The 18,094-nt window shown below is 42.1% G+C and overlaps 1 protein-coding gene across 4 annotated transcripts in view; it reads left to right on the forward strand.

Annotated features, from left to right (window-relative positions):
• LOC120883708 (olfactory receptor 11H7-like) overlaps positions 1–18,094 on the forward strand; it is a 63,071-nt gene that overhangs the window by 38,725 nt on the left and 6,252 nt on the right. For 3 of the 4 annotated variants that reach the window (XR_013424368.1, XR_005725896.2, XR_013424364.1), the window contains exons 2-4: positions 16,229–16,340; positions 16,721–16,821; positions 17,755–17,862. The gene's annotated coding sequence lies outside the window, so the exon portion shown is untranslated. The remainder of the gene's footprint in view (positions 1–16,228; positions 16,341–16,720; positions 16,822–17,754; positions 17,863–18,094) is intronic. The other variant, XR_013424367.1, reaches the window with a different exon arrangement.

Here is an 18,094-nt window from a genome sequence, read left to right on the forward strand (position 1 = left end):
TATCTCTATAGTTTTCCTTTTTCGAAAGTGACATATCATTGTCATCGTATATAATAAATTATAAATTTATATATCTGATTTATTTATTTATGTATATATAAACTATATATATTTATATAATAAATTATAAAAAATAAATTATAACACAAAAGGCTTTTATAACAAAAATGGTCTGGTTTTATTTCAGTTAACCTAGTTATCTTGAGATCCAATCTTGGTGTTGCTTTTATCAGTAATTTATTATTCCCTATTGTTAAGTTGATGAAAATTTGGGTTATTGTCAGTTTTCGACCAACCATCTAAAATAAAGCTGCTTTGAGCATTCATTTACAGGTCTTTATGTGGACCTATGTTTTCATTTTAGCTCCTGGGAGGGGGTTGCTGGGCCAAATGTTAAACATAATTCCGTAAGAAAGCACCAAACTTTCCCAGTGTAACTGTACCATTTTGCATTCCCACCTGCCATGAGTAAGATTTCCAGTTGCATGGCCTTCTTACCTGCCCTTAGAATTATTCATCTTTTAAAATTTAGCCATGATGATAGGTATATCATAGTACCTCACTGGGGCTTTAATATTTTTTATTGGTCCTTTTTAGTTATGCATGACAGTAGAATCCATTTTGATATAATTATATAAGCAATGAATATCTCTTATTCTAATAAGAACCTCATTCTTGTGAATACACATGATGGTGAGATTCACTGTGGTGTATTCATATGTGTACACAGGAAAGTTATGTCAGATTCATTCCACTGTCTTTCCTTTTCCTATCCCCCTCCCTTCCTCTCATTCCCCTTTGTCTATTCTCCCCCTCCTCCCTTATGGTGGGTTAGCTTCCAAATATCAGAGAAAACATTTGACCTTTGGTTTTGGGGATTGACTTATTTCACTTACATGAAGATCTCTAAATCTATCCATTTACAGGCAAAGTCATAAAGTCATTCTTCTTAATAGCTGAATATTACTTCATTGTGTATATTTACCACATTTTTCTTTATTCATTCATCTGTTGAAGGGCACCTAGGTTAATTCCATATCTTAACAATTGTGAATTCAGCTGCTATAAACATTAACGTGGCTGTGTCACTGTTGTACACGGATTTTAGGTCCTTTGGGTATATACTGAAGGAGTAGGATGACTAGGTCTAATTCCATTCCAAACTGGGTGGTTCCATTCCAAGTTTTCTGAGGAATCTCTATTCTGCTTTCCAAAGTGGTTGCACCAACTTGTGTCCCACCAACAATGTATGAATGTTCCTTTTCTCCACATCCTCATCAACATGTATTGTTACTTGTATTCTCCATAATTGCCATTCTGACTGGAGTGAGATGAAATCTCAGTGTAGTTTGAATTTGCATTTCTCTAATTGCTAGAGATGTTGAACAGTTTTTCATGTTTTTGTTGCCTGATCTTATTTCTTCTTCTGTGAAGTGTCTGTTCAGTTTCTTAGCCCATTTATATATATATTGGTGTTAAGTTTTTTGAGTTCTTTACATATATCCTGGAGAACAATGCTCTATCTGAGGTGCAGGTGGCAAAGATTTTTTCCCATTCTGTACGTGCTCTCTTCACATTCTTGATTGTTCCCTTTGGTGTGGAGAAGCTTTTCAGTTGATACCATCCCATTTACTGATTCTTTATTTTACTTCTTGCATTCAGAATCTTGTTAAGAAAGTCAGTTCCTAAACCAACATGAAAGAAAGTCGTGCCTAATTTTCTTCTAGTAGGCACAAGGTCTCTGGTCTAATGCCTAGGACTCTGATCCACTTTGAGCTGAGTTCTGTGCAGAGTGAGAGTTAGGGGTTAAATTTCATTCTACTGCATATAGATTTCCAGTTTTCCCAGCACCATTTGTTGAAGAGGCTATCTTTTCTCCAATACTTGTTTTTGGTACCTTTGTTTAGTATGAGATAACTGTATTTACATAGGTTTTTTCCCTATGTCTTTTATTCTATTCCATTGGTCTTTATGCTTTTTTTTTTATGACAATGCCATGCTGTTGTTTTTTAACTATAGCTCGTTAGTATAATCTAAGGTCCAATATTGTGATGCCTCCTGCTTTGCTTTTCTAAGAATTGTTTTGTTTATTCTGGGTTTTTCTTATTTTTCCAAATGAATTTCATGACTGCCTTTTCTATTTCTATGAAGAATGTCATTGGAATTTTAATGGGAATTGCATTAAATCTGTATAATGCTTTTGGTAGTATGGCCATTTTGACAATATTAATTCTGCCTATCCATGAACATGGGAAGTCTTTCCATCTTCTGAGGTCTTCTTCGATTTATTTTTGTCATGTTCTGTAGTTTTCATTGTAAAGGTTCTTCACCTCTTTTGTTAGATTTTTTTCCCAAGGATTTTGTTTTATTTTTTGAAGCTATTGTGAATGGGATGGTTTTTCTAATTTTTCTTTCAGGTGATTTATCATTGGAATATAGAATGCAATTGATTTATGGGTGTTAGTTTTGTATTCTGCTATTTTGCTGAATTCATTTATGAGTTTTAGAAGTTTTTTGGTAAAGTGTTTTGGAGCTTCTAAATATAAAATCATGTCTTTGGCAAACAGATAGTTTGAGCTCTCTGTTTTTGCTATTTGTATTCCTTTCATTTCTTTCTTTTGAGTAATTGCTCTGGCTAGAGTTTCAAGGACTATGTTGAATAGAAGTGGTCAAAGTGGGTATCCCTATCTTGTTCATGTTTTTAGAGGAAATGGTTTCAGTTTTTCTCCATTTAGAATGATGTTGGCCTTGGGTTTGTCATATATAGCTTTTACAGTGTTGAGGTATGTTCTTTCTATCCCCTTTTTTTCCCCAGTGTTTTAAACATGAATGGATGCTGTATTTTGTCAGATGTTTTCTTCTGCATCTATTGAGATAATTATGTGATTCTTGTCTTTAAGTCTATTTATGTATGAACTATGTTTATTAATTTTTATTTTTATTTATTTATTTTCCTAGCCTTATTCATGCCTGCATTGAATAATATTTTTTTATTTGTTTTAATTAGTTATACATGACAGTACAATGACCTTGACATATCAAACATTTGAATCAGATGGGGTATAATTTCTCATTTTTCTGAGTGTACAGGTTGCAGAATCACATTGGCCATATAGTCACGTATATACTACAGCAATAATAATGTCTATTTTATTCTGATGTCCTTCCTATCCCCCCTTCCCCTTTATTAATTTTTATATGTTGAACCAGACTGTATCCCTGGGATGAAACACACTTGATCATGGGTCACTATCTTTTTAATGTGTTTTTGTTTATAATTTGCCAGTATTTTCTTTTAAAATTATGCATCTGTGTTCATCAAGGATATTGATCTGAAATTTCTTTTTGTCATGTTCTGTGGTTTTCATTGTAGAGGTCTTTGTATGATTTGTGTGTGTCTTTGTATGATTTTGGTATCAGGGTGATACTAGTTTCATAGAATTAGTTTGTAAAAATTCCCTCTTTTCCTATTTAATGGAATATTTGAGACGATTGCTATTAGTTCTTCTTTAAAGGTCCTGTGAAACTCAGCCGAGAATCCCTCTGGTCCTGGGATTCTCTTTGTTGCTAGGCTTTTTTTTTTTTTTTTTAAACATTTTATGTTCTATTATTTTATTTTATTTTTATTTTTATTTTTTTAAGGAGAGAGAGAGAGAGAGAGAGAGAGAGAGAGAGAGAGAGAGAGAGAGAGAGAGAGAGAGAATTTTTAATATTTATTTTTTAGTTCTCGGCGGACACAAAATCTTTGTTGGTATGTGGTGCTGAGGATCGAACCCGGGCCGCACGCATGCCAGGCGAGCACGCTACCGCTTGAGCCACACCTCCAGCCCCGTTGCTAGGCTTTTGATGGTGTCTTCAATTTCATTACTTGAAATTGATCTGTTTAAATTTTTTAATATCCTCCTGATTCAATTTGTGTAGGTCATATGTCTCTAGGAATTTTCAATGTCTTCAAGGTTTTCTAGGTTATTGGAGTACAAATTTTCAAAATAGTTTCTGATTATCCTCTGTATTTTAGTAGTGTCTCTGGTGATATTTCCTTTTTCATCACAGATTTTAATAATTTGAGTTTTTTCCCTCTTTCTTTTGGTTGTCTTAGCTAAGGGATTATTAATTTTGTTTATTCTTTTAAAGAACCAACTTTTTTGTTGATTTTTTGATTTTTTTAAAATCTCAATTTTATTGATTCTGGCTCTTATGTTTGAGCCTGTCTTCTATTGATTTTGGTGTTAATTTATTCTTTTTCTAGAGCCTTGAAGTGTAATGTTAGATTATTTATTTGGTATCTTTCTATTATTTTAATGTATAAGCTCAATGCTATGAACTTTCCTCTTGGAACCACCTTCATAGTGTCCTAGAAATTTTGATTTCTATCACTGTTCTTCCTTACCTCTAAGTATTTTTAAAATTCAACCCCTGATTTCTTTTGCTATTCATTCATCACTCAGTAGTGTTTTATTTAGTCCTCCAATGTTAGAGTAATTTCTATTTTTTATCCTATCATTGATTTCTAATTTTATTCCATTATGATCTGTTAGAATACACAGTATTATCTTTATGTTTTATATTTTATAACAGTTGCTTTATGGCCTAAAATATGGTCTGTTTTAGAAAATATTTCATGTGGTACTGAGAAGAAATGTATTTGGTCATTAATGGATGAAATATTCTATGTGTCTGTTAAGCTTAAATTATTAATTGTATTTTCTAGTTCTGTAGCTTCTTTATTTAGTTTTTGTTTCAAAGATCTATCTAGTGATGAGAGAGGTATGCTAATGTCACCCAATATTATTGTGTCATGGTCTTCTTGATTCTTGATATCGAGAAGGGTTTGTTTGATATACATAGATACTTCATTGTTTGGGGCATAAATATTTGCAATTGTTATTTCTTGTTGTTGTATGAATCCCTTAAGTAGTATGAAATGACCTTCATTGTCTCTCCTGATTAACTTTGGCTTGACCTCCACTTTATCTGATATGAGAATAGAAACCCCTCCTTGTTTACAATTTCAATGTGAATGATACGGTTTTTCCCCATCCTTTCACCTTCAGTCTGTTCATGTCTTTTCTTATGCAACGAGTCTCTTGGAGACTGTATAGTAGTGGGTCTTGCTTTTAATCCAATCTCCCAGCATATGTCTTTTGATTGATGAGTTTAGACCATTTTCACTTAATGTTATTATTGAGAGATGATTTTTTATTCCCTGTCACTTTAGTTTCTTTCAACTTTTTAAGTTGATTTAGATTTTACTTTGACTATTTTTCTAGTGTAGTTTCTCCTCTGCTGATTTTCATTTTTTACTTTTCATTTCTTCTTTATGAAATATTTTATTGAGTATGTTTTTAGTACAGGCTTTCTAGTTGTGAATTGTGAAATTAATACACCTCTAGGGCCTGGCAGTGGCCCATCTACACTGGGAGACTGCACCCCAGGAGTTTCTTGGGGCTTTAATTTGTGTTTCCCTGAGGGCTAGTGATGTTGAGTGTCTTTTTATGTGCTTAATTTGCCATTTGTATATCTTCTTTGGTGACATGTCTGTTCAAATCTTCTGCCTTCTCCAAATAGCAAAAAAATGAGTTGTTTTTCTTAGTTATTGAGTTATAAGATTTATTTATGTATTCTGGTTTCCATAAGATATGTTTTATAGAAATTTTCAAGTCTTTGATTTTAAAAAATACTATTAAAAGCTGCAACTAGGGCGTGGGGAGCTGGGTGGGGGCAGGCAGAGACAGGATCCCTGAGTCACAGCTCATGCCACTTAAAATAGGAATCTGCCCATTTTAGGGCTGTACCCCTGGGGGGTCTCTCTTGGTGGTCGTGTAACCTGTGACAGGCAGTCAGCCAACTTGCTCATAGAATGTCCTGTCTTTGAAATCAAAGGGTAGAGATCAATGGATGAGGCGAGGACTCTCGAATTCTTAACCCATTTATGTTAGTTAATTTCGTGTTGCTGTGACCAAAACACCTGGCAAAAACAACTTAGAGGAGGAAATTTAATTTTGGCTCACAGCTCCAGAGGTTTAGTTCATGGCGGGCCGACTCCATTGCTCTGGGCCCAGGACCAGGCAGAGCACTCTGGTGGAAGGGTGTGATGGAGGAACACTGCTCTCCTCCTGGGAGCCAGGGAGCAGAGAAGGGGAGGGGAGGAGGGGCCACGGGAAGATGAACCCTTCCAGGGCACATCCCCAGTGACCCACCTCCTCCAGCAATGCTCTACCTGCCCACGGTCACCACCCAGTCCTTTCCCACTAGGATGCACTGATGAGGTAACAGCTCTCACAATCCCATCATTTTACCTCCGAGTGTTCCTGCATTAACACAGGTGCTTCGGGGAACATCTGTGTATCCAAACCATAACACTGTGTCTTTCCTAAGCAGAAAAACGGGTTGTGGTGGCTAAGCTTGCTGCGTTTAAAGCCTCTTTTGTCTCCTGTAGAATCTGTGGGCAGAGCAGCCTCAGGCCACTGTCTAAACTGGGGCAGCAGCAGAGGCTGGGACTCAAGTGGCCCCTGGGGCTTCCTCCAAGGGTACCCAGGACTGGCCCAGCTCTGGATGATGGAGTATTTTGCCAGTTTCCCCCATCACTGTCCTCAGGGACCTTGCAGCGACATTTTGGTTCTCTGGGGATCAGGTCTGGCTCCGTCTCATCCCTGGTACCCACAGTGCTCTCTGGAGGGTGTGGGTGCTGGGCACCTCATCTTGTTCTGAGCCCGCCTGGCACTCCAGGCAGAGCAGGAGGACCGGGCCAGGCCCTGGGGCTGGCCTCGCCAGCAAAGGGGCACACAGACTGCCCCCTTGACTGACCGAGTCGGGCCCCTCTAAGCCCCTCTCAGGTCTTCTTCAACCCTGGGCTTCCAATCTGTCCTCGTTGGGGCTGCATCACCAGGTTTCGCACACACCCTTCTTGACGGGTCAGAGAGAATCCCTCACCTGGGGAATCTGATCACCTGCCCTGCCCTCAGCAGGAATCCTGCCACGTCTGTTCACAGAATCCTTCTTTACTCCTGAGGTCTCTTCTTGGTGATTTTCTACCCTTGGGCCACTTGTTCGTGTGGTGCCAAGGCCAATGTCTCGGCTTGGCACCAGAATCACGAGGCACTCACAGCTTTGTAGGTTCAAACAGCAATTCTTTATTCCAGCTCTCACACCATCTCCACACAGGTCCAGGGGCAAACGCGTTCTGCCGTCTCCCGCACAATTCACCTACTCCACGAGGCTATCTCCAAATCCCATTTTAATCTCACGAGAACTCAACGGGAACAAGCAGCAGGAACACCCTAATCCCAGCAATAATCTTCAACTTCCAACTTCCCTAAAACCCATTATCTTAAACTGGCAACGCCTTAAACTCAAGGAGCCGGTTACTTCCTCAAACCTGATCAGCTCTAAACCCGAATCCGCCTTGGTCCTTGAGCAAGGTCACCTTATTAAAGCATGCATGCAATGTTCCATCAAATGTCCTCTAAGCAGCATGGGGTACGCTTGGCAAGGAAATTTCGATGCGTCATTCCTACTTGGTAATGGCCCTCAGCATCTCCCCCCTTCTGATTAATTAAACAACAAGCAATGTGGCTTAGGACCGTGCCTGGTAGGTTGTCCAATTCAACATATGGTTCTTACCCGTCATCGGATGAACTGACCTCTAGGCGTCAGTCCCCTGTCTTAGGTTGAATCCACTGCAATCAGATCAACCCGTCGCTGACTACCGGTCCAGCATTCAGCCATGCTTGTGGATAGGCCTAAGCACCAGTGGGGGGGTGAGGTTCTTGCCTCACCTCTGTTGGCCCCCAAATTTAACCTTGGTGCCAGTGGGGGGGTGAGGTTCTTGCCTCACCTCTGTTGGCCCCCAAATTTAACCTTGGTGCCAGTGGGGGGGTGAGGTTCTTGCCTCACCTCTGTTGGCCCCCAAATTTTAGACCATCACTAGTAGAAGGGAGGAAGATACAGAAATGCCACGACACCAAGCCAATTGACGGATCCTTTGGAAAAATTGCATCACTGGTGACACCATCAGCAAAGATGTCAGCATTACCACAATTAACATGGGGTGCGCTGGCAAGGAAATTGCATCACTGGTGACACCATCAGCAAAAATATGCCAGCAGTACCACAATTCGCTGCACCAGACGATAGTTCACAATGCATGCAACTGATATATAGTCCAGGCAAGTTCTGCAGGCAGTTCAAATCGGAGGAGTCTATCAATATGTCCATTTCCTCCCAAAGTAAATCAAGTCCTTGATTGAGCATTACTTGTTGAGTTATATTCATTGATGCATCAGTTTATACAGTTTACTGTGGTAGCTATCATAGAAGCTGTAGTTTGGTTTTCTTTGTCTTCACCGGCACTGGGATGGAGATGGGAATTCTGGCAATGATGTTAAAGAGACATTATCCTGAACAGAATTATTAAATATGATGAAAAGGAAAAGTGAAAGTAAACAAACAGATCTGTTAATCACCTTTAAAAACAATAGTAAGCAAACAGATCTGTTAATCACCTTTGAAAGCAATCATTAACAGCTGTTTAACTAATTTAAATTAAACCACTTAAATCACGTGAATAAAAAAAAAATTCGGATCCATTTTTTCATGAGCGCTCCTCATATAAAAATATGGACATACACACATACTGACATGCAACACAAAACAGGGCACACATAACATACAACATACAAGACAATAATAACGGCCTTGTAGCTTTACCTAGGTAAAATCTCCATTGCAATGTTTAAAAACTCCACAGTCAAAAAATAAAACACAGTCAAAAAACAAAACTGATCAGAAAAACATTAACCTAGGTTTGTATGAGCTCAAAAAATAAAATAGAACTTTACGATGTAGGAAAAATGCAATAATAAAATAGATATTGAAAAAAAGCACCATGGTTAATCACTGTCGCAGATGTAAGAATAGCCAAGCTGGAGCTCTGGATTTCAGCTGTTATGGATTTCAGTCAAATCATCTTCTTTTTCTGTAGAAATTGTTTTGGTTAACCTCTCTGGAATCCAAATCGGCTGCTGTTCTCCCTGTGGGAACACACAAACGGAACCCCGACTCCAGACAATAACTGGATCGGGACCTTTCCATTGTCCTGTTAGAATATCTTTCCAAAGTACCTTAGGCTTATGTACATTTTTCGGATACATATGTCTTTCCGCAGCACTAAGTCCTGATGAATCCAAATTTAGAAAGTTTAGAGTAAAAAGAGTTATTTTAAGTTTATCTTTGGGGGATATATACCCCTTTCCAATTCCCTCTTTTTGCTTTAATAGGTACGTTTTAATAGTTTGATGAGCTCTTTCAACTATGCCTTGTCCCTGTGGATTGTATGGGATTCCTGTTATATGAGTAATACCAAATGATGAGCAAAATTGTTTAAAAGATTTAGACGTATAACCAGGACCGTTATCAGTTTTTAACTGTTTAGGAACACCCACAGTGGCAAAATTTTGTAAGCAATGAGCTATAACATCTTTAGTTTTCTCTCCGGCATGAAGGGAGCCCATCAAAAATCCGGAAGAAGTATCAACTGTAACATGTAAATATTTTAATTTTCCAAATTCTGGCAAGTGTGTGACGTCCATCTGCCAAATATGGTTAGGTATCAGTCCTCTAGGATTGACTCCAAGATTAACTTGTGGTAAAAAGGTCACACAATTTTGACATTGTTTTATTATATGCCTGGCTTGTTCCTTAGTTATTTTAAAACGCTTCTGTAAAGTATTAGCGTTAACATGAAACCTTTTATGAAAATTTGTAGCTTCTTCTACAGTAGAAAAAATATGTATATCATGTGTAGTTTTATCTGCTAAATCATTGCCCAAACTAAGGGCTCCAGGCAATCCTGTATGTGCCCTGATATGTCCTATAAAGAATGGATCTTTTCTATCCCAGATTAGACTTTGTATAGTGGAAAACAAAGAGAAAACAGTAGAGGAAGGGGAAATCCTACCAGCATCTTCAAGGGATATTATAGCATTAACTACATATTGGCTATCAGAGAATAAATTAAATACAGAATCTTTGAACATCATAAAAGCTTGTAGAACTGCATTAAGCTCTACCTTTTGAGCTGACTGTTTGGGAACTAAAAATGTAAAAGTTTGATCAGGGGTAACCACTGCAGCTGTACCATTATTAGACCCATCAGTGAATATATTTGGAGCATTCATGATAGGTGTTTTTCTTGTCATTTTAGGAAAAACTACAGGATGCTTAGACCAAAAAGACAACAAAGGATTAGATGGTAAATGATTATCAAATGAAACATTCGATTTACACATGATTATTGCCCAAGTATTTAATTCATTAGCTAACTCATCAATTTGCTCCATAGTATATGGAGTAATAATTTTATTGGGAGAAATTCCAAACACTGTCTTTTCTGCTCTTATACCTTTGAGTATTAATTGTCCTACAGCCTCAGGATACCTAGTAAGAATAGTGTTAGGAGAATAAGATAAATGTATCCACAATAATGGACCTTCCTGCCAAAATACTCCTGTAGGAATATTTCTTGTTGGTAGTACAATAAATAATAAAGGCAAACTTATATCAATTCTATCTAAATGCATATTTTCCATATATGTCTCAATAATTTTTAATGCCTTTCTAGCTTTAGGAGTTAACATTCGGGGTGAATTCGGATCTGATGGACCTTTTAGAATATCAAATAAAGGTCCCAACTCTCCTGTTGGTATGCCTAGATAGGGCCTTATCCAATTTATATCTCCCAACAACTTTTGAAAGTCATTAAGTGATTTGAGTTGATCTACTCGTATTTGAATTTTAGGTGGACGGACCATGGTTGAGGATAATAGAACTCCTAAATAATTAATTGGAAAATTTAATTGTACTTTGTCTATCCCTATCTCTAGATTATAATTTTTTAACAAGTTTGTAAGTGTGGCATAACATTCCAGCAATGTGTTTTTATCTTTATGTGCCAATAATACATCATCCATATAGTGAAATATTTGTAGTTCAGGATTTTGATTTCTAAGTGGCTGGATTGCTTTATTAACATATATTTGACACATAGTTGGACTGTTAGCCATTCCTTGAGGGAGTACTTTCCATTCATATCTCTCATCAGGACCTTCATGATTTAATGCAGGGATAGTAAATGCAAAACGTGGACTATCCTCGGAATGAATTGGAATCGAAAAAAAGCAATCTTTAATGTCTATAGCTAAAACATGCCACGTTTTTGGTAAAGCAGATAATTGAGGAATCCCTGATTGAGCAGGTCCCATAATGACCATTTCATTATTAATTGCTCTTAAATCTTGTAATAATCTCCATTTACCCGATTTCTTTTTGATAACAAAAATGGGAGTATTATGAGGAGATACGGAAGGTTGTAAATGTCCTTCCGCTAATTGTTGTTTGACCAGATCATGGGCTACTTTTATCTTTTCTTTAGTCAGGGGCCACTGAGGAACCCACACTGGTCTTTCTGATTTCCAAGTAATTTTGATTGTCTCAGTGGCCCTTTCTGAAAATCCAACCCATGTCTGTCTGTTCCTTGATCTATTTGAATTGGCGCTGCTATACCTTGTTCTTGTTTTCCTAATCTTTTTTCTTTCCTGATACCTTGTCTAGCCCTAGTAGTGGGCACATTAGGATTGATGTTATTTGTTAACATCAAACCTAGTTGATCTAGGACATCTCGTCCCCATAAATTAATAGGAAGGTGATCCAAAACATATGGCTGTATAGTTCCTTCACATCCTTCAGGATCCTTCCAATCTAATACCATAGCACTTCTATGGGGATTAGTCGCCACTCCTAGGCCTCGAAGCGTTTGAGTGGCTTGTTGTAATGGCCAATGTTTTGGCCATTCTTGAAGAGATATGATGCTAAGGTCAGCACCTGTGTCCAGCAGTCCATTAAAGTCACGACCCTGAATATTTAGTTTTAACATTGGGCGAGAATCTAAATTTAAAGACAACATAGCCCAATCTACACCTGTGGAGCCTAATCCCTTGGAACCTCTTTCTACATTAAGACTAGAGAACTTATTATGTAGGCTGGGTAGTATTAACAACTGTGCTATTCTATCTCCAGGTGAAATTACTGATATACCTCCTGGAGAACTAGCTATAATTTTTATTTCACCTACATAATCGGGATCAATTACCCCAGGACTTATCATAAGTCCTTTTAATGTAGATGAACTACGTCCCAACAATAAGCCTACTGTTCCTTGGGGAAGAGGTCCTTTTACTCCTGTGGGAATGATTTGAACTCCCATCTCTGGAGTTAATACTGCTCTGGCAGAGGCGCAGATGTCCAACCCTGCGCTCCCTCGGGTTTGTCTGATGAGGGATTTAATGGACAATGTGTCCTGGGCACCACCCTGATGGGGTTTCTGGGTTCCTCCACTGCCCCGTATATTTGTGGTTGTGGGCCCCGGAGCATTGGGCCCCCCGGTCCGTTTTTTGGCAATGAAGCCTGGTGCCTTTCTCCATGATATCGTGGGTAAATACCTGATCCTTGTCCGTTTTTTGATAAGGGAGTACCTTCTATGGTGGTTTGAGAACGGCATTCATTAGCCCAATGTCTCCCTCTACGGCATCGTGGGCAAATACCCGGTATTCTATTCCTTTGATTTCTAGTTTTGTTAAACCCTCCTCTTATGGGGCAACTCCTTTTAAAATGTCCTGTTTGTTCACAATTATAGCATGTTTCTAGCCTGGCATCTAAAGCCTGTTGTACTGCAGCTGCCAAGACTTGCCCTTGTTCATTAACATCTCTACATAATTTAATATATGTGTTTAAATCTTCATGTCTCCATGGTCTAATAACCTCTCTGCAGCAACGATTTGCTTGGTCATAAGCCAGTTGTTTTATTAATGGCATTGCTTGTTCTGTGTCACCAAAAATTTTGGCAGCCGTTTGAATAAGCCTATCTACAAAGTCAGCGTAAGGTTCATTAGGTCTCTGTATTACCTTAGATAGCTGACCTTGTAAATCTCCATGTCCTTGTAAAGTCTTCCATGCCCTAACTGCGTCTGCAGCAATCTGTACATATACAGCAGGATCATATTCCATTTGTTGCCGCTGACCCTCATAAGGTCCCTTTCCTAATAACATTTCAAGACTTCTTTGAGGGTAACCGGCTGCTGCATTTCGCCTAGCTGTCTCCATGCAAAATTCCTCATTGGCAACCTTCCATAACAAATATTGTCCTCCATTTAGCACAGATTTATACATGCTAGCCCAATCTGCTGGCGTCATGTCCAAGTTAGTAATGGACTCCACCATGCTTACCGTGAAGGGGGCTTGAGGACCATAGGTTGTTACAGCCTCCTTTAACTGCTTCACTGTGTTAAATTCTAAAATACGGTGAATTCGCCGCCCTCCTGCCTGTTCAAATACAGGGCATGCTAATCTTTGAGGTCCTGTCTCAGGATCCCATCTATCAACTACGGGGTTTGAGGGCCACTCAGCTGTCTCCATCGGTGGGGCTGTTGGTTGAATTACACCCTCTGGTAAAACGGAGTTAGTGACAGCCTCTTGTTGTGGCCTTTTTTCTAATAACCCCTTTTCCTTTAAATTTTCTCCCTTTCTCTGACTAGCTCGAGAGACCTTCTCTTTTGCTTGACCTAAAATGTCTTCCTCCATGGTCTGAATCTCTAACAATTTACTTAACACTTTTTCGGCTTCTTTTTTAATAATTTCTAATCTTCTATAAAGATAACGCAACCCAATAAGATAACACAAAACAAAACCACAACTGAATGAAACAAAAACTGAATAAAAATTCACTGTATCAATTTTCTCTTTCTCGGGGCTAACAAACTTCAAACCTTGAGCCAACCATTTTTCCCAGTTTGCCTGAGAAATTTCTAGGGATAGGCAGCTTGAAACAAAAACGAAATAAATCAAAACAAGAACACATTGTTTTTTGAAATGGTCACCCATTCTCTCGCCTTCCCTCAGGGGGGAGCGATTTTACTCACCTCCAAATTTCAGACGTTCCGCGTACGGGCCACCAAAATGCCAAGGCCAATGTCTCGGCTTGGCACCAGAATCACGAGGCACTCACAGCTTTGTAGGTTCAAACAGCAATTCTTTATTCCAGCTCTCACACCGCCTCCACACAGGTCCAGGGGCCATCCCGTTCTGCAGTCTCCCGCACAATTCACCTACTCCACGAGGCTATCTCCAAATCCCATTTTAATCTCACGAGAACTCAACGGGAACAAGCAGCAGGAACACCCTAATCCCAGCAATAATCTTCAACTTCCAACTTCCCTAAAACCCATTATCTTAAACTGGCAACGCCTTAAACTCAAGGAGCCGGTTACTTCCTCAAACCTGATCAGCTCTAAACCCGAATCCGCCTTGGTCCTTGAGCAAGGTCACCTTATTAAAGCATGCATGCAATGTTCCATCAAATGTCCTCTAAGCAGCATGGGGTACGCTTGGCAAGGAAATTTCGATGCGTCATTCCTACTTGGTAATGGCCCTCAGCAGTGTGGAATTCAGACTTGAGCCCAGTACCATACTGAACTCTCTTTGCCCTGTTGCAAAAATCCCCATTTTGGGATCCAGTTTTTACCACTTGAACTTCTGTCAGACTCTGGCTCTCAGAGGGGACCTCCAGTCAGGGTTCAGGGGGGCAGGGAGACGTGGCCCCATGCCCCACGGAGAACCAGAACCCACGGGGCAGCAGAGGGGGAGGCACCCAGGCTGCACTGGGGGTCTGCCAGGGCGGAGGAGCAGGGTCCTGGGCAGGGAGGGCAGTGGCACTGACCAGAGGGCATGGCCAGGGCCAAAGCGGGGGCCTGGCTTGCCCAGTGGACACTGGCCTGGGTGCCCAGGTGTGAGACTCCGTTTTCTGAACGCAGGAGTAGGGAGGCGGGAGCTCAGAGCCCACAGGCGGCGGCCTACCCCGGCCGCTGGAGCATTGCTTCCACCCACTGAGCACTTAGGAGCGTGAGGTGGGGATAAACCGGCAAAGGAGACAAAGGATTGTCCTGGTGGAGCTTAGGTGATGGTGACAATAGACACCAAACACGAAAAACAAGTTACCATGTGTCAGGGCGCCATAAATGGGACAAAAGGACAGCGAGGACAAGGTTCAGAGAGCTGGTAGGGAGCGGCGTCCCCAAGACGGTAATATCTGAGCAATCCTTCAGGATGTAAGAATGAACCATGGGAATGTCCAGGAGGGGAACCTTCTAGACACAGGGAGCCACTGATGTAAAGGACCTTGAGACACGAGTGGCCTGGTGCTTCCAGGAACAGTGAGGGGCCAGGAGGTGGGAGAGAGGACAGCAGGAAGAAGGGAGGGCGCCCGTCTAGCGGGCCCTGGGTGCTGGTGGGGAAGGCCTGGGTGGAGCAGGCTCAGTCTGGCTGCTGTGGGGAGGGGAATGGGCCTTGGGGTTGGGGGTTGGGAGAGGCTGTTGGGCTGAGGGCCGGACAGGGCAGGAGCAGTGAGACCAGGGAGACCACCGCAAATCAGGGCATTGGTTTACCTGTGCAGGTGAGGAACAGTGGTCAATTCTAACTCAGAGGTGGGGCCCGCAGACATGGCCAAGCTCCCGGGCAGCCTGTGACTGCTGGCCAGGGGATATGAGTCCCAGAAAATATTACAGGATTATTGACTGTGGATTATATTAACTAGTGTGTGCGTTAGATAAGACTGCAAGCATTGTGTCCACGATGGAATGTCAACTGCAAAACTTAAGATAAACTGCAGAACTTAGACTTCAGTTAGGGATGTAGGAGTCTACACCCGGGCGTACACCCCAGGGCTCACCAGCAAGCACGACAGCACTGGAACTTCAAAGCCCACCCTTCTGAGAGCCGGTGGGACTAACAGGACCCAGACAGAAAGACCAGACCTCCTTAGCAGTTGTCCCCCGGCACCAGACTCCCCTGGCCCAGATGGAGTTCCAGCGGCCCGGACTTAAGACACGTCACAGGTGAGCGCCTGGGACCCTTGGGTGTAGACTCAGGACTTACAATCAGGATGTGTCTGAAGTGTGATGAGCATCAATAAAATAGATCTGATTGAATCTAACTGCTCCTCAGACTAAATCTGTAGCAAGGGCTCGGGACACCAGCTTCCTGCCTCAAGTCTAGATTGTTACCAGGTGAGGAATTTCCACCCTGGGAAGCCGTGAGTGGTGGGGTGGGAAGGAGTAGAAAGAGGCCTCACTGTGAGCGTCTCTGAGAAAAACACGGCCCTCCTTCTCTTTCTCAAAAGGGTTCCCGTGCCCCAAGAACAGAAGTCTCGTCTCAGGATCTGCACCCTCAGGAGCTCCCCTCTGTCTACCCACTGGTGGATGGTCTCCCGGCTGGATTGTGGTTCCCTCTAGGTATCGTCCTGTCTGACCTTTCCTGGGGTCCTTGATTCTGCCCAGTGTGGCAGAAGCAGGTCACCTGTGTCTGAGCTGCAGGATGGGAGCTCCGCTCCAGGGTCCCCCGTGGGGTGGACCCTGGGGCAGCACAGATGGAGGGAAGGGAATCTTCCTCATCTCCTGCCATGGTGAGATGGCTTCACTGAATGCCAGGCACTTGGCTTAAGTTGGGGGATCAATGGCATCTCCTCTCCCCTTCTGAGAAATTCAGATGGCTCCTCTGGGGCTGGGCACCTTCCCTTGCCTGTCAGTGAAAGAAAACCTTGATAGCCCGGGGCTGGGGGCAGGTGTTCTCGCCTAGGGAGGCCTGAGACATGATGTTTGGTGAATCCGACCAGGTCAAAGAATTAAACTGAAGAAAGTGCAGCAGGAGGGCTCCGTCTGCTACAGAGAACCATGACCCTTTCCTGGGGATGAGGAAGGAAATCCACTCTTCAGGGTAAGTGGGTTTTGATTCTAGGTTTTGTAGGACAGAAACTGGGACCTAGGGTGAAGCACCCCATCCCCTTACACACTCCTCCCTCCCTTCATCCCCCGAGAACAGCATTCACTCAACCCGCTCCCCGACTGCCGATCCCCCAGAAGCCTGGACAGGGGGACAGTGAGAAGTGATGCACGTGAGAGGATCTAGGGTGCAGGGCTGAGCTGGCTGTTGGTCATCTCACTGCTGGGCCTGCCACAGGTCCCCAACCTGTTTAAATGAAAAGCGATGGCATAGCCTCCTCCCACCTGCAACACGGATAGCATCTTAGTCACTCCCTTATGCTACTGTGGGGCTTTAAACTCGTGACAAAGGACAGAAGCAATATTTGGTCACATAAGCAAATCCTCACAATCCTAACTGTTGTGCCTAACCACAACGGTTCTGCTCGTGGATCCTGGCCAGCCTAATCTTGGTGGGATCTGCCTCACGTTCTTGGCTGGCTCTCCTGTCTCTGGACGCTCAGTGACAGAGCCATTGAAAGCATCTTTACCCCCTTTACAGCTTTACTGGTACCTGGGTGCGGTGGCACAGCCTGTGATCCCAGAGACTTGGGAGGCTGAGCAGGAGGACCTCAGGTCCCAGGCCAGCCTGGGCAATTTAGTGAGACTCTCAGCAACTTTGCGAGGCCTTGTCCCAAAATAAAAAAGAAAGGCAGAGGATATGGCCCAGTGCAAAGTGCCCCTGAGTTCCATACCCAGTACCCAATTTCTTGCAGGATTTTAATTACCCAGTTACTTTCAGCCTTCACACCGCCCTCTGGTGGTGGGGTCGCACTGTAGTTTTTTGAAGACGCCCAGGGTACCCGCTACTTGGAACTGAGTTCTGTGCCTGCCTGAGAGAGAAGGAAAACCTCTTCTATGCCTGCTTCTCTGTGCCTTCTCCAAACAGCTGAGATCCAGGCCAGGAGGGTGCAGGGTAAACTGCTCAGAAGAGCTGGAAGCCGGGATGGTGTTGATATTAGGCGTTGGCTCTGAAGAGAAACTGAGTCAAGATCAGGTACAGAAACACCACATCTGACCTGTGGGTTATCTGGGAAAATGTAGTAAATCAGTATGTGAGGCGCTTGCCTCCCGCCACCCACTTGCTGTGCAGGTTGGGGCCAGTCTTCTGCCTTCTTAGGAGGAGGGGATTCAGCTCCCACAGGTGTTAGTATATATTGGAGGACCTCCAGTTCTCTCTGCTGCTAAGTACCAAGATATGCCCGTTAACCTCATTGCACACCTTTTGC

Source organism: Ictidomys tridecemlineatus, chromosome 7 (assembly GCF_052094955.1).
Source record: "Ictidomys tridecemlineatus isolate mIctTri1 chromosome 7, mIctTri1.hap1, whole genome shotgun sequence".
Lineage (NCBI taxonomy): Eukaryota > Metazoa > Chordata > Mammalia > Rodentia > Sciuridae > Ictidomys > Ictidomys tridecemlineatus.